Consider the following 24,355-nt stretch of genomic DNA (forward strand, 5'->3'; position numbering starts at 1 on the left):
TCACAGGCGTCGCCGGGCCGTACTCCGTGACGCTTGTTTCTCCCAAGAGGCGTTCGATGCCTTCAACTCAGGAGACATGTACATCCGTGCTGCTCAAAAAAGTCTTGCCAGAGCCACGGACCAGTATGTAAAGGATATACGGGTAAGAAAATCTGACGATTATATATATCAGTAGCCCCTGAGACTTGAAACAGTTGACACAACTGATTTAAGGATCATTAATTGTGCAGGTTCTTACAGAGAAGAATACCCAATTGTCTCAAGAGCTGGAAGAGTGCAAAGCCCAGCTACGGGTCGCGGTTGCCGCATTGAAGGAGTCCGAGAAGGCCCCCTCTGGTAACACTTGTTTCCATTGCAAAGAGTGATAGGTACCAGATAGTATGCGGCAGGCATGCAAATCTAACAATAGATGTTGTAGATGACTCCGGAGTGAATCCGGAGGTCGTGCCGGAGAATACGCAACGTGCTAGTCGACAGCTAAATGTTGGAGAGCGCGTGCTTACGGGGGTCAGGCAGGAGAAAAATAATCTCCAGGACGCCATTATCCAGCTGGGCGTGGAACTGAAAGATGTCCGAGCCCAGCTTGCAGACTCCATGAAGGAGAATAAGCGGCTTTGACGCGGCATTTTCAGTAAGTGATTGAACAAACTTTTGAAAGAGTTCGGCGAAGAAGCCAGCTAACAGAGTTATGTCTGTAGGTATGCTGACGGGTCGCCCTGTGGAGGAGATGCCCGGGTCTGCGGGTGATCTTCTACCAGAGCTCTCACAACTGCACGAACAAGTTCGGCAGGTGATGCAGGGTATTGCTCAAGACTTGTGGCCATCCGCCTCCCCGCCAGGAGGCATGGGGGAGCTTATAGAGAAGCTCAAGGGAGCGCGGCGGCGCTTCCGATTATGGAAGATATCAGCCTACCGACAAGGTTCAAGGGAAGCCTGGGCCATGGTGAAGACGCGATATACCAAAGCTGACCCAAACCACATGGCCGAGGTCGGACCTGTGGGGCCCGATGGGAAAGAGATCCCCGTCAGTTTAGTGTATGACCAAGTAGATTTAGCCGCAAAGTATTCCAAATAGGATTGTAGGCTAGACAGCCTATTGGATGGTATAGAAGAAGAATTTAGTCAGTCTTAGTGACTGTGTACTTTAAGTGACATATATAATGTCCCTAGCCGGATTGTAAATCATTTGTCATGGCGGACCTTTTCACTTCGACCTCTGGACCCGATAGTCCGGAGTGTATCCGAATACCCGCTCGGTTATGTAAAAACCGGGGTATGCGTGGAAACCAGGCATAGGGGTCATAAGTGCTTGAACAGACAAGTACCCAACTAGCTATGTTATATTACATGGATAGTAAGAAACATCTTCCAGGGAGAATAGTTCCGTTAAGGGTTCCTTTCCCTGGGTACGCATGCCCTAATGTGCATGTCCGAACTGCGAAAAGAGACGCAGGCTATAAACATCTGGGGGCATGTATCAAAATAAATAAAAGTCATCTTTTGTTCACCGACCGAACATTCCCTTAAGAACGCTAGCTTTCGGCTTCACCCAGTCTGAGGTACACATCCGGCTGACCCGGCAGTAAAAATCATAGAGGTGCTCCCCTTATGCCCTAGCCGAATTAACAGGAACATAGGGCATAAATACAAGATCCAGGCAACCCAGCTTGGCCAAAACTTAAGTCATATCGATGCATATAATGGTGAAAAAAGGTACATGCGGAAGAATAACACATGTGGGGCATAAAGCCCAGAAAAATAGTTATATTAAGCTTTTGTATAAGAAGCCCCCAGGTATAATGAGCGCGGTTAGCGCGTCAAGATTGTGTAGTCAAGACACAAGTTAGCCTTTTAAGGCCCGAAGGAGAAGAAAAAAGAAGAGAGAAAGAGAGAAAAGACAGATAATGGATATGCAAAAAATTGACGGGGGTAAGGAGACGAACATAGAGTCCGACACTAGGCATAGAATCTTTGGAGTCTGGCTGCGTTCCATGGTTTTGGCTCGACTCGATTGTCCAATGCATCCCGCAGACAGTACGCTCCACCGGTCAGAACCTGGTCAACAATGAAGGGACCTTCCCATTTGGGCTTGAGCTTGTTCTTTTTCTTCTCCGGCAGGCGTAGAACTAGTTCGCCAAAGTTATAGGTTTTGGCCCGTACTTCTCTGCTTTGATACCTTCGAGCCTGTTGCTGATAGAACGCGGAACGGACCTTTGCCACGTCGCGCTCCTCCTCCAGGGCGTCCAAACTTTCCTGCCGATCGAGCTCGGCCTCTTTCTCTTCGTACATGCGCACTCGAGGTGAGTCATGAATTATGTCGCAAGGCAGAACCGCCTCTGCACCGTACACCATAAAAACGATGTGTATCCGGTACTGCGATTTGGCGTGGTCCGCAGCCCCCATAGTACGGAGTCGAGATCCTCTACCCAGTGCGTGTTTGATTCCTTTAAGGACCGCACTAATCTGGGTTTGATGCCGCTCATGATAAGACCATTTGCTCGCTCGACTTAACCGTTAGTTTGCGGGTGATAGACAGAAGCATAATCGAGCTTGATGCCCATGTTGCTGCACCAAAGTTTTACCTCGTCGGCTGTAAAGTTCATGCTGTTGTCAGTGATGATGCTGTGGGGGATGCCATAACGGTGTACAACCCCAGATATGAAGTCTATCACCGGTCCGGATTCAACCGTTTTAACGGGTTTGGCTTCTATCCATTTGGTAAATTTATCCACCATGACCAATAAGTATTTTTTTCTTATGGGTTCCCCCTTTGAGGGGTCCGACCATATCAAGCCCCTAGACCGCAAAGGGCCAAGTAATGGGGATTGTTTGGAGAGCGGTAGGCGGCATATGGCTTTGGTTTGCAAAAAGTTGGAAACTGATGCAACGTTGGACCAGATCATGTGCATCTGCTCGGGCCGTCGGCCAATAGAAACCTGTATGGAAGGCCTTGCTTACAAGGGCCCGGGCTGCGGCATGGTGGCAGCCGAGTCCAGCATGGATTTCTGCCAAAAGCTTCCGCTCTTCCTCTTCGGAGATGCACCTTTGAAGGACCCCGGTAGTGCTTTTCTTATAAAGCTCTCCCTCGTGGACCTTGTAGGCTTTAGATCGCCGCACTATGCAGCGTGCCTCATTTTGGTCCTCGGGTAGTTCCTGCCTGGTTAGGTAGGCCAGGAATGGTTCTGTCCACGGGGCGATGACTTCCATTATTACGTGGGCTGAAGGTGTTATTTCAATGGCAGAGCCTCCGATTGTGTCAGAGCATTCGGTATATGGTGCTGTGGCCGGGTCCAGACTATTGTTACCGGTGTCCCCTTCCCATACCACGGATGGCTTAAACAACTTTTCCAAGAAGATGTTAGGTGGGACAGGGTCGCGCTTAGTGCCGATTCGGGCGAGGATATCCGCTGCCTGATTGTTTTCCCGAGCCATATGGTGGAATTCAAGCCCCTCGAACCGAGCTGACATTTTAAGGACGGCATTGAGATATGCCGCCATTTTCGGATCCTTGGCACAAAGTCTCCATTTATTTGAGATATTGCGAGGTTCGAGTCCCCACGCACCTCCAGGCGTTGAATGCCCATGGAAACTGCCATCCGGAGACCATGTAATAGAACCTTGTATTCGGCTGCGTTGTTGGAGTCTGTGTATAGTATTTGGAGTACGCATTGGATTGTATATCCGATGGGGGACGTCAGGACGACGCCAGCCCCCAGACCAGCCAGCATTTTAGAGCCGTCAAAGTGCATGATCCAATTGGAGTACGCGTCGTACTCTTTAGGGAGTTCGGCTTCTGTCCACTCGGCGATGAAATCGGCCAGTACTTGTGACTTAATGGCTCGCCGTGGTCTATATGTTATGTCGAACATGAGGAGCTTGATAGCCCATTTGGCAATCCGGCCCGTGGCATCACGGTTGTTTATTATGTCGTTGAGTGGTACTTCTGAGGCCACCGTAATTGAACACTCTTGAAAGTAGTGTCGTAATTTCCGGGATGCCATAAATACCGCGTATGCTATCCTTTGATAATGTGGGTACCGTGATTTGCATGGAGTGAGGACAGTGGATACATAATATACCGGCTTTTGAAGTGGGAATTTATGTTCGTCTGTCTCTCGTTCGACGACGAGCACTGTGCTTACAACTTGGTGACTTGCCGCTATATATAACAACATTAGTTCGCCGATATTTGGTGCGGCCAAGCTTGGGTTAGTGGCCAGGATGGCTTTTATTTCTTCGAATCCGGTTGTGGCTGTGTCCGTCCACTCGAAGTGTTCAGTGCGCCGAAGAAGGTGATAAAGGGGGAGGGCCTTTTCTCCTAATCGGGAGATAAAGCGGCTTAAGGCCGCCACACATCCAGTTAACTTTTGGATTTGCTTGAGGTCAGTTGGGATAGTCAACTGCGACAAAGCGCGTATTTTAGCCGGATTTGCTTCAATTCCTCTACTAGAGACGATGAAGCCCGGGAGCTTTCCAGCGGGCACGCCGAAAATGCATTTTTCTGGATTAAGCTTAATGTCGTATGTTCGGAGATTGTCGAACGTGAGCCTCAAGTCGTCTATTAAGGAGTCGACGTGTCTGGTTTTAACTACCACATCATCTACGTATGCCTCCACTGTTTTGCCGATCTGCTTTTCCAGACATGTCTGAATCATGCGCTGATACATTGCGCCGGTGTTTTTGAGCCCGAAGGGCATTGTGTTAAAACAGAATGGGCCGTATGGAGTGATAAATGCCGTTGCGGCTTGATTGGACTCTGCCATCTTAATTTGGTGGTAATCGGAGTATGTGTCGAGGAAGCACAATGAGTCGTGTCCTGCGGTAGCGTCGATAATTTGGTCGATGCGAGGGAGGGGGAAGGGATCCTTTGGGTAAGCCTTATTAAGGTCCTTGAAGTCGACGCATAGGCGCCAGGATTTGTCCTTCTTTGGTACCATCACCAGGTTTGCTAGCCAGTCCGGATGTTTTATTTCTCTAATGAATCCGGCCTCCAGTAACTTGGCTAGCTCCTCTCCCATGGCTTGTCGCTTAGGTTCAGAGAAACGCCGAAGAGTCTGCTTGACCGGCTTGAATCCTTTTAGAATGTTAAGGCTATGCTCGGCCAACCTGCATGGGATTCCTGGCATGTCTGAAGGATGCCAGGCGAATATGTCCCAATTCTCGCGCAGGAACTCCCGTAGTGCGGCGTCTAAAGCGGGGTTTAACTGTGCCCCGATGGATGCTGTTTTTGTGGGGTCCTTTGGATGGACTTGGAATTTGACTATTTCATCCACTAGTTTAAAAGAGGTGGACTTGGATCTTTTGTCGAGTACCACGTCGTCCCTGTCCACTGTGGAGCGCAGCGCAGTTAATTCCTCCGTCGCAAGGGCTTCGGATAATGCCTCGAGGGCCAATGCAGCTGTTTTATTTCGGAGCGGAGTGCTATGTCCGTATCACTAGCTAGAGTGATGATTCCCTTGGGCCCGGGGCATTTTGAGCTTCATGTACCCGTAACGGGGTATGGCTTGGAAGACCGTGAATGCTTCCCGCCCTAGAAGGGCGTGGTATCCACTACTGAACGGGGCCACTTGGAATGTAATTTCTTCAGACCTGTAGTTCTCCCGAGTGCCAAATACCACATCTAGTGTGATTTTCCTAGCGCAACGTGCCTCCCGACTAGGGATGATTCCTCGGAAGGTCGTGCTGCTTTGCTCAATATGGTTTCTGTCTATTTCCATTTTTTGAAGAATCTCCTCATAAATGAGGTTTAATCCGCTGCCGCCGTCCATGAGCACTTTAGTAAGCCGAAAGCTGTCCACAATTGGACTCAGGACCAAGGCGGCTGGTGCTCGGGTTGTTTGGAATTTTGGTTCGTCACTGGCATTGAAGGTGATAGCCGTGTCGCTCCATGGATTTATTGCTGCCACATGGCAGACTTCGGCAAGGCTGCGGAGTGCTCGCTTACGCCTATTATTTGAGCCAAAGGTCTCGAAGACTGTCAATATTGTATTGTTATCCACGGGATGGTGCTCTGTGGTGTTTTGAATGAGGAGATCCTCACCGCTCTTGGCCACCTGCCGGAGTACCCAACATGCTCTAAGGCTGTGTGTTGGTATGGTATCCGCTGTACTATGAATTTTGCAGGGCCCGTTAAGCCATCCCTCCAATACGGCTCCACGCCCTGTAGTGGGCTTTTGCTTCTTTGTAATTGAGTCGGGCTACTTATGAGAGTGCACCCTTTTAGTTCAGACAGGGGGTTTTGTCAGAGCCGGATTATCCCAAAATTTTGTTTGGGTTTTCCAGGCGCTTTCCATCGCACAGTACTTCCGTACTATGGCCGTCAAGTCAGTGAAGTGTGCTATGTCACGGGGACTTATGGCGTTGAGGATTCCCTTGTCCATGCAATTGTTGCACAAGAACAAAACTGCGTCTTCCTCGCGACAATCCTTGACCTTGTTCATTACAAGGAGGAATCTGGCCCAATAGTGATGTACTGTCTCTTGGGGCTCTTGCCTAATGTGGGAAAGATCGTTTATATCTGGGTGGGTGGGTGGATTTAAGTCCAAACCTTGACCCAATCTGAGACCCAGGGGCGGGGGAGTCTCTGATCTTGGAAGTTCGGGCTTCGGGATGTTGCCCCGCAGGTTCAGCATGCTGCCTGATTCCAGGTTCAGGGTTAGGGCGATGTCCTCCCGTGGACGGGTATCTGGCTCGGAGAGCTCGGGAATCCGGACATAGTTCGTCCTCATGATAGAGGAAGAATCACCGCATTGCTCCTCCACTACCGCTATCTGATGGGTGACCGGCGGAGAGTTCATCTCCCTTTGGTCGGGTTTAAGCCCGATCCGATCATAGTCCATAGCGACTCCCTGAGCGGCGATGCGATCCAAGAGCTCGTTCGAAGAGGAGAGCTCCATTGGATCCATCTGCTCGGTGAATTTCGAGCCGAGGTGGAGGCTATTTTCGATGACCCGAGAAGTCATCGTCAGCGCAGCGGCCGAGCGGTCGGTCATGACGAAGCCGCCTAGTCGGAGAGTTTGGCCTACAGCCAGGGCTCCCCCAGAGGTGATGTTGTTCTTGACAACGAGACGAGCCATCCATCCTTATGATGGCGACACAGTGGAACTCTCAATGAAAGCACCAATGTCGGTGTCAAAACCGGCGGATCTCGGGTAGGGGGTCCCGAACTGTGCGTCTAAGGCGGATGGTAACAGGAGGCGGGGGACATGATGTTTACCCAGGTTCGGGCCCTCTCGATGGAGGTAATACCCTACGTCCTGCTTGATTGATCTTGATGATATGAGTATTAGAAGATTTGATCTACCACGAGATCGTAGAGGCTAAACCCTAGAAGCTAGCCTATGGTATGTTTATTGTTGTCCTACGGACTAAACCCTCCGGTTTATATAGAGTCTGTTACAAGGGAGGAGATCTACATATCTGTATTGCCAAGCTTGCCTTCCACGCCAAGGAGAGTCCCATCCGTACACGGGACGAAGTCTTCAATCTTGTATCTTCATAGTCGAACAGTCCGGCCAAAGGATGTAGTCCGGCTGTCTGGAGACCCCCTAATCCAGGACTCCCTCAGGGACACAAGAGACTCTTTGTTATTTGGTTGCAGGGTTGTTTGAGAGAGACAATATTCATCCTACGCCTCCCACAGATTAATAAACCTTAGGTCATCCACTTGAGGGAAATTTGCTACTGCCCTACAAACCTCTGCACTTGGAGGCCCAACAACGTCTACAAGAAGAAGGTTGTGTAGTAGACATCAAGCTCTTTTCTGGCGTCGTTGCTGGGGAGGTTAGCGCTTGAAGGTATATCTTTAGATCTTGCAATCGAATCTTTTTGTTTCTTGTTTTAGCACTAGTTTAGTTTATAAAAGAAAACTACAAAAAATGGAATTGAGTTTGCCTCATACGCTTCATCTTTTTAATATCTTTCATGAGAATGATGGAAAGGAAAATTGTGCTCAAATGCTAGAAGAAGAAGTCTATAAAATGTTTGGCACTAAATCTTTGAATGATGAGCATGATTGCAATGTTATTAGTATGAACTCTTTGAATATCCATAGTACTAATGATGATTGCACTAGCCATGATGAAAATATCTCTTATAAGCATATCGGTTTTTGTGGAGTGCGTAGAGTTTGCAAGTACATACCAAACAGGGAAGATAGATTCTGCAAGATAAGTATTTGGAAACTAAATGGTTGCAAGAAAGGCTAGATGTTTGTGCTGAAAATTTAAACTTTCTTAGCCGTACTTGTGAACTTTGCAATGAACGTGATCATTTCAGTACCCAATGCAAATTGTTTCATGATCGTATCGTGTCCAAAAATTGTGATGACCTGATTTCCCTTGCACATCATAATGAACTTAGTTTGCTCTTGGGTTATGAAGAAATGAAACGTATATCTAAGGTTATTCCAGAATTTGCCCTTGACAGAGTTCTTAATTTTGATATAGAGGAAATTTATATGTATTTTGCGGTGAATTGCATCGAAAATCCTTATATTTCCAAGTATATAAAGAAAATAAAACAAATAGAGGATGAAGAGAATACTAATGAAAGGGAAGAGGATTCCCAATATCCTCCTATTATTTCTTATGATGAATCAGGTAATGAGGAGGAGCCTTCCATTCAACCAATCTCATTAATAAGGAGCTCAAAAAAGAGGGTTAATCCCGCACATCATGTGAAGAAGAAAAAGAAAAGTCGGAGAAGCAAAGGTAGAAAGGTATCCCTCCCAAATGATGTTGCTCCTACTACTCATTGTGATGATGATAATTGCTATACTATCGGTGCTATCCATACTATTAATGATGAGAGTGATTATGCTTATAATATGAAAAGGCCCAAGCTTGGGGATGGTATGCTTGATGAGAATGACATGTTTGAGAATATATTTGCAGCAATTAATGTCTGTCCCAAGCTTGGGGATGCTACGTTTGATGAAGATGATATTTTTAGCCTCCTAAGTTTTGATATGAAAATTTGTTATGATGATAGCATGCCTTCTACTTATGATGATTATCTTGATGAAAGTGGGTTTGGAAGAGTGTCAACTTTAGGAAGTAGTAATCCCACTATTTTGGAGGATGTTAAATTTTATTGTGATAATTATGAAAGTGGATTTGGAGAGGTCATGACTTTATTTAGTAATGATTCCACTATCTTGGAAGAGGTTTCAATCGATTATGATGAGAACAAAGTTGCTACTTATGATGATTATTGTGATGAAACTTATGCTATAAAAAGTAGAGATGATTATATTTATAAAAATTGTCATGATTATGATTACCCTTTTTCTGAACATTACTCTTTTAATGTGGAAACAATTTATAGTATTCGAGTTTTTTATGATACTCCCACTATTCCGAATGAGAAGAATTTTGCTTATGTGGAGAAAAGTACATTTTCTATGCTTGTAGATCATGATAAGAATTCTATATGTGATGGTTATATTGTTGAATTCATTCATGATGCTACTGAAAATTATTATGAGGGAGGAATATATGCTTGTAGGACTTGCAATAATATCAAGTTACTTCTCTATGTGCTTAAAGTTTTAAAGTTATGCTTGTTTTGCCCTCCTATGCTAGTTGATTATTGTTACCATAAGTTTAATCACAAAATCACTATGCATAGGAAGAGGGTTAGACTTAAATGTGCTAGTCATATTCTTATCCTTTATGTGAGCATAATTGAAATCATCATGCCTAGCTAGGGGCGTTAAATGATAGCGCTTGTTGGGAGGCAACCCAATTTTTATTTTTGTTCCTTGCTTTTTGCTCCTGTTTAGTAATAAATAATTCATCTAGCCTCTTTTTAGATGTGGTTTTATGTTTTAATTAGTGTTTGCGCCAAGTAGAACCTTTGGGAAGACTTGGGGAAAGTCTTTGTGATCTTGCTGTAAAAAACAGAAACTTTAGCGCTCACGATATTTGATGCCATTTTTAATGGAGAGGTATATTTAGTTAATTCTTTTTGCAGATGATTAACAGACAAATTCCTCAGGTCCACCAATTTATTTGAGAATTTTATGAGTTCCATAAGTATACGTTTGATACAGATTACTACAGACTGTTCTGTTTTTGACAGATTCTGTTTTCTATGTGTTGTTTGCTTATTTTGATGAATCTATGGCTAGTAAAAGAGTTTATAAACCATAGAGAAGTTGGAATACAGTATGTAACACCCCGAGACCGTTGCGCCAGGTGCCTTCCAGTTATTCGCTATTGTTGCCTTGTCATTTGTTTGCGTGTCATGCATATCATATCATGTCATCATGTGCATCGCATTTGCATACATGTTCGTCTCATGCATCCGAGCATTTTCCCCGTTGTCCATTTTGCAATCCGGCACTCCAATGTCCTTCGGCGCCCCTTTTTGCCTCTTCTCATGTGCGGGTGTTAAACTTTCTCGAAATGGACCGAGATTTTCCAAGCGGCCTTGGTACACCACCGGTAGACCGCCTGTCAAGTTTCTTGCCATCTGGAGTCTGTTTGATACTCCAACGGTTAACCTGGGAACCGTAAAGGCCTCGTGTGTGTGTTGCAGCCCAACACCCCTCCAAAGTGGCCCAAAACCCATCCAAACCCCCTCCATCCTCTCGGCTGTTCGATCACGATCGCGTGGCCAAAAACCGCACCTCATTTGGACTCTCCTAGCTCCCTCTACATATATATATGTGATCCCCTCCAAAAATTTGCGGATGAAAGCCTAACTTCTTCCTTCCTTGTGCCACCGGACGCGTCCGCGTCGCACCGGACATGTCCACCGCCGCCGGCCACCTCACTCCATCCAATGGCAGAGCGCCACGTCGCCCCGCCACCGCTCTCCTCCAACCCCCGCTCGCCACCTCACCCGCCGGCCCTCTCTCTCTCCTACGCACCGCGTGGGCCCGGGAGGCCCAAATCCAGCCCTCCCGGCCCGATCCACCCGCCGCCGCCTCCCGCAGGCACCCGCGTGTTGGAAATATGCCCTAGAGGCAATAATAAATTAGTTATTATTATATTTCCTTGTTCATGATAATCATTTATTATCCATGCTAGAATTGTATTGATAGGAAACTCAGATACATGTGTGGATACATAGACAACACCATGTCCCTAGTAAGCCTCTAGTTGACTAGCTCGTTGATCAATATATGGTTACGTTTTCCTGACCATGGACATTGGATGTCGTTGATAACGGGATCACATCATTAGGAGAATGATGTGATGGACAAGACCCAATCCTAAGCCTAGCACAAGATCGTGTAGTTCGTATGCTAAAGCTTTTCTAATGTCAAGTATCATTTCCTTAGACCATGAGATTGTGCAACTCCCGGATACCATAGGAATGCTTTGGGTGTACCAAACGTCACAACGTAACTGGGTGGCTATAAAGGTGCACTGCGGGTATCTCTGAAAGTGTCTGTTGGGTTGGCACGAATCGAGACTGGGATTTGTCACTCCGTGTAAACGGAGAGGTATCTCTGGGCCCACTCGGTAGGACATCATCATAATGTGCACAATGTGACCAAGGAGTTGATCACGGGATGATGTGTTACGGAACAAGTAAAGAGACTTGCCGGTAACGAGATTGAACAAGGTATCGGGATACCGACGATCGAATCTCGGGCAAGTACTATACCGGTAGACAAAGGGAATTGTATACGAGTTTGACTGAATCCTTGACATCGTGGTTCATCCGATGAGATCATCATGGAACATGTGGGAGCCAACATGGGTATCCAGATCCCGTTGTTGGTTATTGACCAGAGAGATGTCTCGGTCATGTCTGCATTATTCCCGAGCCCGTAGGGTCTACACACTTAAGGTTCGATGACGCTAGGGTTATAGGGAAGTATGTACGCGGTTACTGAATGTTGTTCGGAGTCCCGGATGAGATCTCGGACGTCACGAGGAGTTCCTAAATGGTCCGAAGGTAAAGATTTATATATGGGAAGTCCCATTTTGGTCACCGGAGAAGTTTCGGGCGCTATCGGTAATGTACCGGGACCACCGGGAGGGTCCCGGGGGTCCACCAGCACCAGAGGGCTGTGTGGGTCAAGTGTGGGAGGGGACCAGCCCCATGTGGGCTGGTGCGCCCCCCCACCAAGGCCCAAGGCGCAGGGAGAGTGGGAGGGGGCAAACCCTAGGTCCAGATGGGCCTTAAGGCCCACCCTAGGGTGCCCCCCCTCTCCTCTCCCCTTTGGCCGCCACCCTAGATGGCATCTAGGGCTGCCGCCCCCCTAGGGAGGGAACCCTAGAAGGGGGCGCAGCCCCTCCCCTTCCCCTATATATACTTGAGGTATTGGGGGCTGCCCAACACATGATTTTATCTCCCTCTTGGCGCAGCCCTACCTCTCTCCCTCCTCGTCTCTCGTAGTGCTTGGCGAAGCCCTGCTGGAGTCCCGCGCTCCTCCACCACCACCACGCCATCATGCTGCTGCTGGACAGAGTCTTCCCCAACCTCTCCTTCTCCCCTTGCTGGATCAAGGCGTGGGAGACGTCACCGGGCTGCACGTGTGTTGAACGCGGAGGCACCGTTGTTCGGCGCTTAGATCGGAATCAACCGCGATCTGAATCACTACGAGTACGACTCCTTCATCCGCGTTCCTGTAACGCTTCCGCATCGCGATCTACAAGGGTATGTAGATGCACTCCCCTCTCCCTTGTTGCTAGATGACTCCATAGATTGATCTCGGTGATGCATAGAAAATTTTAAAATTCTGCTACGTTCCCCAACAGTGACATCATGAGCTAGGTCTATGCGTAGTTTCTATGCACGAGTAGAACACAAAGTAGTTGTGGGCAATGATTTGTTCAATTTGCTTACCGTTACTAGTCTTATCTTGATTCGGCGGCATCGTGGGATGAAGCGGCCCGGACCGACCTTACACGTACTCTTACGTGAGACAGGTTCCACCGACTGACATGCACTAGTTGCATAAGGTGGCTAGCGGGTGTCTGTCTCTCCCACTTTAGTCGGATCGGATTTGATGAAAAGGGTCCTTATGAAGGGTAAATAGAAATTGGCATATCACCGTTGTGGTTTTGCGTAGGTAAGAAACGTTCTTGCTAGAAACCCGTAGCAGCCACGTAAAACATGCAACAACAATTAGAGGACGTCTAACTTGTTTTTGCAGGGTATGCTATGTGATGTGATATGGCCAAAAGGATGTGATGAATGATATATGTGATGCATGAGATTGATCATGTTCTTGTAATAGGAATCACGACTTGCATGTCGATGAGTATGACAACCGGCAGGAGCCATAGGAGTTGTCTTAATTTATTTATGACCTGCGTGTCAATGAAAACGCCATGTAATTACTTTACTTTATTGCTAACCGGTAGCCATAGTAGTAGAAGTAATAGTTGGCGAGGCAACTTCATGAAGACACGATGATGGAGATCATGGTGTCATGTCGGTGACGATGGTGTTCATGCCGCACCTCGAAGATGGAGATCAAAGGCGCAAGATGATATTGGCCATATCATGTCACTTTATGATTTGCATGTGATGTTTGTCATGTTTACATCTTATTTTCTTAGAATGACGGTAGCATAAATAAGATGATCCCTCACTAAAATTTCAAGAAAGTGTTCCCCCTAACTATGCACCGCTGCTAAGGTCCGTTGTTCCGAAGCACCACGTGATGATCGGGTGTGATAGGTTCTGACGTTCGCATACAACGGGTGTAAGCCAGATTTACACACGCAATACACTTAGGTTAACTTGACGAGCCTAGCATGTATAGACATGGCCTCGGAACACGGAAGACCGAAAGGTCGAACATGAGTCGTATAGTGGATACGATGAACATGAAGATGTTCACCGATGATGACTAGTCCGTCTCACGCGATGATCGGAGACGGCCTGATCGGACACGGCCTAGTTGACTCGGATCATGTATCACTTATATGACTTGAGGGATGTCTATCTGAGTGGGAGTTCATTAAATTATCAGATGAACTTAATTATAATGAACATAGTCAAAAGACTTTGCAAGTTATGTCGTAGCTTACGCTTTAGTTCTACTGTTTTGGATATGTTCCTAGAGAAAATTTAGTTGAGAGTTGACAGTAGCAACTATGCGGACTGGGTCCGTAAACTGAGGATTGTCCTCATTGCTGCACAGAAGGATTATGTCCTTAATGCACCGCTTAGTGTGCTAATCCTCGAGCGTCGTCTATAGATGTTGGGAAACATCTGACATACATGTTTTGATGACTACATGATAGTTCAGTGCCTAATGCTAAATGGTTTAGAATTGAGGCACCAAAGACGTTTTTGAAACATCGCAGAACATATGAGATGTTCCAAGGACTGAAATTGGGATTTCAGGCTAGTGCCCACGTCAAGAGGTATGAGACCTCTGACAAGTTTCCTAAGCCTGCAAACTAAGGAGAAAAGCTCAATCGTTGAGCATGTGCTCAGATTGTATGAGTACTACAATCGCTTGAATCGAGTGGGAGTTGATCTTCCAGATGAGATAGTGATGGTTCTCCAAAGTCACTGCCACCAAGCTACTAGAGCTTCGTGATGAACTATAACATATCAGGGATAGATATGATGATCCTTGAGCTATTCGCGACACCGCGAAAGTAGAAATCAAATAGGAGCATCAATTTTTGATGGTTAGTAAAACCACTAGTTTCAAGAAGGGCAAGGGAAAGAAGGGATACTTCATGAGACGGAAAATCAGTTGCCGATCTAGTGAAGAAACCCAAGGTTGAACCAAACCTGAGACTAAGTGCTTCTGTAATGAGGGGAACGGTCACTGAAGCAGAACTACCCTAGATACTTGGTAGATGAGAAGGCTGGCAAAGTCGACAGAAGTATTTTGGATATACGTTATATTAATGTGTACTTTACTAGTACTCCTAGTAGCCCCAGGGTATTAAAATACCGGTTCAGTTGCTAAGTGTTAGTAACTCGAAATAAAAGGCTACGGAATAAACGGAGACTAGCTGAAGGTGAGATGACGATATGTGTTGGAAGTGTTTCCAAGGTTGATATGATCAAGCATCGCTTGCTCCCTCTACCATCGAGATTGGTGTTAAACCTAAATAATTGTTATTTGGTGTTTGCGTTGAGCATAGACATGACTAGATTATGTTTATCGCAATACAGTTATTCATTTAAGAAGAATAATGGTTACTTTGTTTATTTGAATAATACCTTCAATGGTCTTGCACCTAAAATGAATGGTTCATTAAATCTCGATCGTAGTGATACACATGTTCATGCCAAAAATATATAAGATAGTAATGATAGCACCACATACTTGTGACACTGCCATTTGAGTCATATTGGTATAAAAATGCATGAAGAAGCTCCATGTTGATGGATCTTTGGACTCACTCGTTTTTGAAAAGATTGAGACATGCGAACCATGTCTATTGGTAGATATGCATGAAGAAACTCCATGCAGATGGATCGTTTGGACTCACTTGATTTTGAATCACTTGAGACATGCAAATCATACCACATGGGCAAGATGACTGAAAGGCCTCGTTTTCAGTAAGATGGAACAAGAAAGCAACTTGTTGGATGTAATACATTTTGATGTGTGCAGTCCAATAAGTGCTGAGGCACGCAGTTGATATCGTTATGTTCTTACTTCACAGATGATTTGAGTAGATGCTGAGTATATTTACTTGATGAAACACAAGTCTGAATTATTGAAAGGTTTAAGTAATTTCAGAGTGAAGTTGAAGATCGTCGTGACAAGATGATAAAATGTCTATGATATGGTCATAGAGATGAATATTTGAGTTACGAGTTTGGCACACAATTAAGACATTGTGGAAATTGTTTCACAACTAATACCGCCTGGACCACCATAGTGTGATGGTGTGTCCGAACATCATAACTGCAACCTATTGGATATGGTGCATACCATGATGTCTCTTATCAAATTACCACTATCATTTATGGGTTAGGCATTAGAGACAACCGCATTCACTTTAAATAGGGCACCACACAATTCCGTTGAGACGGCACCGTATGAACTATAGGTTTAGAGAAACCTAAGCTATCATTTCTTAAAAGTTTGGGGCTGTGATGCTTATGTGAAAAAGTTTTAGGCTGATAAGCTCGAACCCAAAGCGGATAAATGCATCTTCATAGAATAGCCAAAAATAGTTGGGTATACCTCCTATTTCAGATCCGGAAGCAAAAGTGATTGTTTCTAGAAACGGGTCCTTTCTCGAGGAAAAGTTTCTCGCAAAAGAATTGAGTGGGAGGATGGTGGAGACTTGATGAGGTTATTGAACCGCCACTTCAACTAGTGTGTAGCAGGGCACAGGAAGTTGTTCATGTGGCACCTACACCAATTGAAGTGGAAGCTTATGATAGTGATCATGAAACTTCGGATCAAGTCACTACCAAACCTCATAGGTCGACAAGGATGTGTACTACTTCAGAGTGGTACGTAATCCTATCTTGGAAGTCATGTTGCTAGACAACAATGAACCTACGAGCTATGGAGAAGCGATGGTGGGCCCGGATTCCGACGAATGGCTCGAGGCCATAAAATCCGAGAGAGGATCCATGTATAAAACAAAGTATAGACTTTGAAAGAACTACTTGATGGTTGCAAGGCTGTTAGGTGCAGATGGATTTTAATAGGAAGACAGACAATGATGGTAAGTGTCACCATTAAGAAAGCTCGACTTGTCGTTAAGATGTTTCCCGACAAGTTCAAGGAGTTGACTACGATGAGACTTTCGCACTTGTAGCGATGCTAAGAGTCTGTTGGAATTATGTTAGCAGTTACTGCATTATTTATGAAATCTTGCAGATAGGATGTCAAAACATTGTTTCCTCGACATTTTCCTTGAGGAAAGGTTGTATGTGATACAACCAGAAGGTTTTGTCAATCCTGAAAGATGCTGACAAGTATGCAAAGCTCCAGCAATCCTTCTAAGGACTGGAGTAAGCATCTCGGAGTTGGAATGTACGCTTTGATGAGATGATCAAAGATTTTGAGTTTATACAAAGTTTGTGAGAAACTTGTATTTCCAAAGGAGTGAGTGGGAGCACTATAGAATTTTTGATGAGTATATGTTGTTAACATATTGTTGATCAAAAATGATGTAGAATTTTGGGAAAGCATACAGGGTTATTTGAAAAGTGTTTTTCGATGGAAAACCTGGATTAAGCTACTTGAACATTGAGCATCAAGATCTATAAGGATAGATCAAAATTGCTTAATAGTACTTTCAAACGAAAGCATACCATGACAAGATTTTGAAGGAGTTCAAAAATAGATTGGCAAAGAAGGAGTTCTTGGCTGTGTTATAAGGTATGAGTGTTGAGTAAGACTCAAGACCTGACCACGACAGAATAGAGAGAAAGGACGAAGGTCATCTCCTATGCTTTAGACGTAGGCTCTAAAGTATGCTATGTTGTGTACCGCACCTGAAGGGGTACAAGTGTGATCTAGGAATGGATCACAGGACAACGGTCAAGGTTATCCTTAGTAACTAGTGGACTAAGGAATTTTCTCGATTATGGAGGTGGTAAAAGAGTTCGTCATAAAGGGTTACGCCGATGCAATCTTTGACACTAATTTGGATGATTCTGAGTAGTAAACCGGATTCGTATAGTAGAATAGTTATTTGGAATAGCTCCAAGTAGAGCTTGGTAGCTGCATCTACAAGATGACATAGAGATTTGTAAAGCACACATGGATCTAAAAGGTTCAGACCCATTGACTATAACATCTCTCACAAGCATAACATGATCAAACCTAGAACTCACTGAGTGTTAATCACATGGTAATGTGAACTAGATTATTGACTCTAGTAAACTCTTTGGGTGTTAGTCACATGGGGATGTGACCTTGAGTGTTAATCACATAGCGATGTGAACTGGATTATTGACTCTAGTGCAAGTGGGAGACTGTTGGAAATATGCCCTAGAGGCAATAATAAATTAGTTATTATTATATTTCCTTGTTCATGATAATCGTTTATTATCCATGCTAAAATTGTATTGATAGGAAACTCAGATACATGTGTGGATACATAGACAACACCATGTCCCTAGTAAGCCTCTAGTTGACTAGCTCGTTGATCAATAGATGGTTATGGTTTCCTGACCATGGACATTGGATGTCGTTGATAACGGGATCACATCATTAGGAGAATGATGTGATGGACAAGACCCAATCCTAAGCCTAGCACAAGATCATGTAGTTTGTATGCTAAAGCTTTTCTAATGTCAAGTATCATTTCCTTAGACCATGAGATTGTGCAACTCCTGGATACCGTAGGAATGCTTTGGGTGTACCAAACGTCACAACGTAACTGGGTGGCTATAAAGGTGCACTGCGGGTATCTCCAAAAGTGTCTGTTGGGTTGGCATGAATCGAGACTGGGATTTGTCACTCTATATAAACGGAGAGGTATCTCTGGGCCCACTCGGTAGGACATCATCATAATGTGCACAATGTGACCAAGGAGTTGATCATGGGATGATGTGTTACGGAACGAGTAAAGAGACTTGCCGGTAACGAGATTGAACAAGGTATCGGGATACCGACGATCGAATCTCGGGCAAGTACTATACCGGTAGACAAAGGGAATTGTATATGGGATTGATTGAATCCTTGACATCATGGTTCATACGATGAGATCATCGTGGAACATGTGCGAGCCAACATGGGTATCCAGATCCCGCTGTTGGTTATTGACCAGAGAGATGTCTCGGTCATGCCTGCATTATTCCCGAGCCCATAGGGTCTACACACTTAAGGTTCGATGACGCTAGGGTTATAGGGAAAGTATGTACACGGTTACTGAATGTTGTTTGGAGTCCCGGATGAGATCCCGGACGTCACGATGAGTTCCGGAATGGTCCGGAGGTAAAGATTTATATATGGGAAGTCCCATTTTGGTCACCGGAAAAGTTTCAGGAGCTATCGGTAACGTACCGGGACCACCGGGAGGGTCCCGGGGGTCCACCGGGTGGGGCCACCAGCACCAGAGGGCTGTGTGGGTAAAGTGTGGGAGGGGACCATCCCCATGTGGGCTGGTGCACCCCCTCCCCACCAAGGCCCAAGGCGCAAGGAGAGTGGGAGGGGGCAAACCCTAGGTCCAGATGGGCCTTAAGGCCCACCCTTGGGCGCCCCCCTCTCCTTTCCCCTTTGGCCGCCACCCTAGATGGCATCTAGGGCTGCCGCCCCCCTAGGGAGGGAACCCTAGAAGGGGGCGCAGCACCTCCCCTTCCCCTATATATACTTGAGGTATTGGGGGCTGCCAACACATGATTTGATCTCCCTCTTGGCGCAGCCCTACCTCTCTCCCTCCTCGTCTCTCGTAGTGCTTGGCGAAGCCCTGCTGGAGTCCCGCGCTCCTCCACCACCACCACGCCGTCGTGCTGCTGCTGGACGGAGTCTTCCCCAACCTCTCCTTCTCCCCTTGCTGGATCAAGGCGTGGGAGACGTCACCGGGCTGCACGTGTGTTGAACGCGGAGGCGCCGTTGTTCGGCGCTTAGATCGGAATCACCCGCGATCTGAATCGCTACGAGTATGACTCATGCATCCGTGTTCCTGTAACGCTTCCGCATCGCGATCTACAAGGGTATGTAGATGCACTCCCCTCTCCCTTGTTACTAGATGACTCCATAGATTGATCTTGGTGATGCGTAGAAAATTTTAAAATTCTGCTACGTTCCCCAACACCGCGCCCGCGCGCCTCACCGCCTCGGGTGCCCGCGCCGCCGCCGCCCGCTGGATCGCCGCCGCCATGCGCCGCCCGCCGCTCCGGCCGAGCCCTGCCGCCGCCTGGACTGCCGCGGCCGCCCGACCTGCTCCGCCGCCGTTCGCTGTTCGCCGCCTCGCCCGCTGCCAGCACCGGCTACCGCGACCTCGCCGGACCAGCCATCCCCGACCTCCTCCGGCGATCTCCGGCTCTGTTCCGGCGAGTCTCCCCGATGAACCTCGAAGTCCACGCACACCCGGATTTGGATCTGAGAGACCTAGGGTTGACTTCAAGTTTTCCTCTAAGTATTTTATTTTTGCATCATGTAGCAATTTTCATCATGCCATAACTTCATCACCGTTGCTCCATTTTGCGTGGATGAGATATCAGAATGTTCATCAGGATGTCCTCTTCATTTTGTTCCATTGTGACATGCTTGTTTGAGTCCATATTGATGCCCAAATCATGGGTGCAAGAGTGCTATAAGATGTTAGTTCCTGTTTCTTAACAGATCATGAGCATTTGTCATTTTTCCATGATTATTGTGTGCTGCATATGGGCATGGGCTCTACATGTGTTTTGGGCTATGCCATTCCATCTTTACAGGGGTGTATGTCATGTATTTTTGTGATCAATGTGGTGACTAGCACAAGCATGCAAAGTAGCTCTTGTGATATTGCTGATTTCAGGGACTTAGAATTTCACTATGTCATTTCCCTGCTGTTATTTTTATGCCATGTATTCATGTTGCTACAGAGAGATCCATGCTTCTTTTTAGTATGTTCAGTAAGGATGATTTTGACATATGGTTATGCTCTATCCATCCATGTCCCTGTTTGCATTTATGGAGTCCCCTAGAATGACTCAATCTTGCTCTACTTTTGCTATAAAATGTTCCTGGCAGATTGTTTACGTGTTAATCAATTTTGCCAAGGTTGTTGTAGTTGATCCATGCATGCTATGGGTTTGTTCTTGCCATGGTTAGCTTCATGAACATGTCTTCTTGCTGGGAGTATGCTTAGTTTTTCATGCAATGCCTTGTGTTGAGTGCATCGAGCTCGCAAACGTGCCTTCATAATTCTGTTTATGCCATGTCCAATTTTTCTGCTATGTCTGAATCGTTTAACGAAACTTGCTATGTTTACATGGGTGCCATCAAATCTTCTGATCCTTTTTGGCTTATGGTTAGTAAGGGACTTTTGTTATATGCTTTGAGTAGATTCATGCCATGCCTTGTATTGCTATGATTTGATCCTGTAGCATGTTTATATCTTGCTCTAAACATTGCTTCCTGATGTTAAATCCTGACATGTTAGTATTTGCACTAAGTCTGTGATGCTGATATCTTTTGCCCTTTTGCCATGCTTGTTTGAACCTGCTCTTCTGTGATTTAGCCGTAGCTCAGTGTTCATATTTTGTCAAGCATCTTGAGTAGGTCACTGCCTGATGCTTTGTTGCTATGTTGGAGTGCAGTGGCTTAGTTTCTTGTTGCATTCTAGATGGCATCATGCTGTTAATCGCAGAATTGTGCCATTATTGTTTTGCTTGCCATTTGCAATCCATGCATCCGATTCCGATGATCTTTATATTGATTTCGACAAAAATCAACTCATCTTTCCAGCAGCACTCTTGGTTTGCCAAGTTGAGGCCTGGTTCAATCTTTCCCTTCCGGAGCATGCGTATGCATTGCATATCACATCCTGCATATCATGCCATGTTTTGCATCATGTTGCTTGCGCATTGCACCGTGATTGATTATTGGTCCTTTGCTTGTGCTCTTGCCTTGGGTAGAGCCAGGAGACGAGTACGTGATCAAGGAACCCGTTGAGTACGCTTACGAGGATCAAGCTTTCGTCTACTCGGAGAACTTTGCAGGCAAGATGACCATACCCTCCAAATCACTTTTATCTTTGCTTGCTAGCTGCTCGCTCTTTTGCTATGCTGTGATACCTACCACTTGCTATATCATGCCTCCCATATTGCCATGCCAAACCTCTAACCCACCTTGTCCTAGCAAACCGTTGTTTGGCTATGTTACCGCTTTGCTCAGCCCCTCTTATAGCATTGTTAGTTGCAGGTGAAGATGAAGTTTGTTCCATGTTTTGGAACATGGATATGTTGGGATATCACAATATCTCTTATTTTAATTAATGCATCTATATACTTGGTAAAGGGTGGAAGGCTCGGCCTTATGCCTGGTGTTTTGTTCCACTCTTGCCGCCCTAGTTTCCGTCATACCGGTGTTATGTTCCTTGATTTTGCGTTCCTTACACGGTTGGGTGTTATGGGAACCCCTTGACAATTCGCTTTGAATAAAACTCCTCCAGCAAGGCCCAACCTTGGTTTTACATTTGCACTAACAACCTATCACCTTCCCTTGGGTTCTGCAGACTCAAGGGTCATCTTTATTTTTACCCCCCCCCCCGGGCCAGTGGTTCTCTAAGTGTTGGTCCGAAATGAGTAGACTGCGGGGCCACCTTGGGGCAACTTGAGGTTTGGTTTTACTCGTAGGATGTCTCATCCAGTGTGCCTTGAGAACGAGATACGTGCGACTCCTATCGGGATTCGTCGGCACATCGGGCGGCTTTGCTGGTCTTGTTTTACCATTTGTCGAAACGTCTTGTAACGGAGATTCCGAGTCTGACCGGGCTGCCCTGGGAGAAGGAATATCCTTCGTTGACCGTGAGAGCTTGTGATGGGCTAAGTTGGGACACCCCTGCAGGGTTTTGAACTTTCGAAAGCCGTGCCCGCGGTTATGGGCAGATGGGAATTTGTTAATATCCGGTTGTAGAGAACTTGACACTTAACTTAATTAAAATGCATCAACCGCGTGTGTAGCCGTGATGGTCTCTTTTCAGCGGAGTCTGGGAAGTGAACACGGTTCTTGTGTTATGCTTGGACGTAAGTAGTTTCAGGATCACTTCTTGATCACTTCCAGTTCACGACCATGCTTTGCTTCTCTTCTCGCTCTCATTTGCGTAAGTTAGCCACCATATATGCTAGTTCTTGCTGCAGCTCCACCTCACTACCTTTTCCTACCCATAAGCTTTAATAGTCTTGATCGCGAGGGTGTGAGATTGCTGAGTCCCCGTGGCTCACAGTTTACTTCCAAAACCAGTTGCAGGTGTCGTTGATACCAGTGCAGATGACGCAGTCGAGCTTAAGTGGGAGCTTGATGAAGATCGTGTTTGTTGTGTTGTTTCGTTTCCAGTTGATCAGTAGTGGAGCCCAGTCGGGGCAATCGGGATTCTTGCATTAGGGGTGGTCTTTCTTTATTTTTGGTTCCATAGTCGGACCTTGATTGTATGCTGGTTGATGTAATGCTATATTTATGTATTGTGTGAAGTGGCGATTGTAAGCCAACTCTTTATCCCTCTCTTATTTAGTACATGGGATGTGTAAAGATTACCCCTCTTGCGACATACCTACTATGCGGTTATGCCTCTAAGTCGTGCTTCGACACGTGGGAGATATAGCCGCATCGTGGGTGTTACAAGTTGGTAATCAGAGCCTTCCCCGACTTAGGAGCCCCCTGCTTGATCAAATCGCTGGCGTTGTTGAGTCTAGAAAAATGTTTTGAGTCTTATAGGATTACATATATATCGGAGAGTAGGATTCTTTTTACTCTTCAGTCCCTTCGTCGCTTTGGTGAGGCCTCCTGACGTAGAGTTTTGACTCTTCTCTTCTCAAATTTCACTAATTTTTTTAGGATCACGCGGGTATCTTGGAATCGTTCTGATGGTTTTGTGGCGAGAACATTGTTCTTGGTGCCTCCTGACATTTAGGGGTTGTGGCAGTGTCCCGGGGAGGTGAGCTCCGAGGTGTTGTTGTCACAATTTTATCGTTGCAGTTCTGGAATACCCGAGTTTCGCCGACATCGAAAATCTCTTTTATGCAGTTGTTGGTGAGATAACCTCGACGCCACCCAGTACTGGGGCGGGAGTTTGGGAGTATTGCCATAGCTCGTATATCGGATGCTTTTCGAAGGTTGAGGTAAATGATTTCCGAAGTTTTCTTGGTTATGTGTTGAAGGATGGATACAACTGGATGTAGGATTTGCTAGTTTGGGTGAGATATTATGCTTCCCTTGTATCCCCAACACCTGATTGCATAACCAGAAAGTTTCGGGCGTTTATAAGTGGGAATTCAAGTAGCTCCTAGGATATCTTTCCAACAGACACATGATACGATATGGGATCTATCATATGTTTGTTTCCGGCTTATTCTGCAAGCATCCTTTGTTTTGTTTTGAGTTGTGGTATTCGAGTTGCTTCAATGTCAAATGTGTTTCCATACCTTTCCTAAGCGGTGTTCTCATACTCCTATGTGAATACCAATCCTTCATGATAATCGAGATTGTCATGTCAATCCTTTTCAACCGGTGTGCTTCTCTTGAAGTGGGTCCATTCATTTTCAACATCCGCAAGATCAACTCAAGTCTTCTCAATGTTGTTCGTTTCATCTGTCCCCAAGTTGCCTTTGTTTTCCCCCCCCCCCCCCCCCTTTTTCTTCAAGGACTCAGATTTCTTAATCAAGTATCCATCTTATTGATGCAAAGTCACTCCATTCTTTTCCGTCAATGTTCTTACCGGGTGGTTCTCATGAAGATGCTCTAGAAGTTCATCATTCTTTGTTCTTTTTCTTTTCCGGTGGATTCAGTTCAAGCTTT

This window comes from Triticum urartu, chromosome 3, assembly GCF_003073215.2.
Source record: "Triticum urartu cultivar G1812 chromosome 3, Tu2.1, whole genome shotgun sequence".
NCBI classification, from domain to species: Eukaryota; Viridiplantae; Streptophyta; class Magnoliopsida; order Poales; family Poaceae; genus Triticum; species Triticum urartu.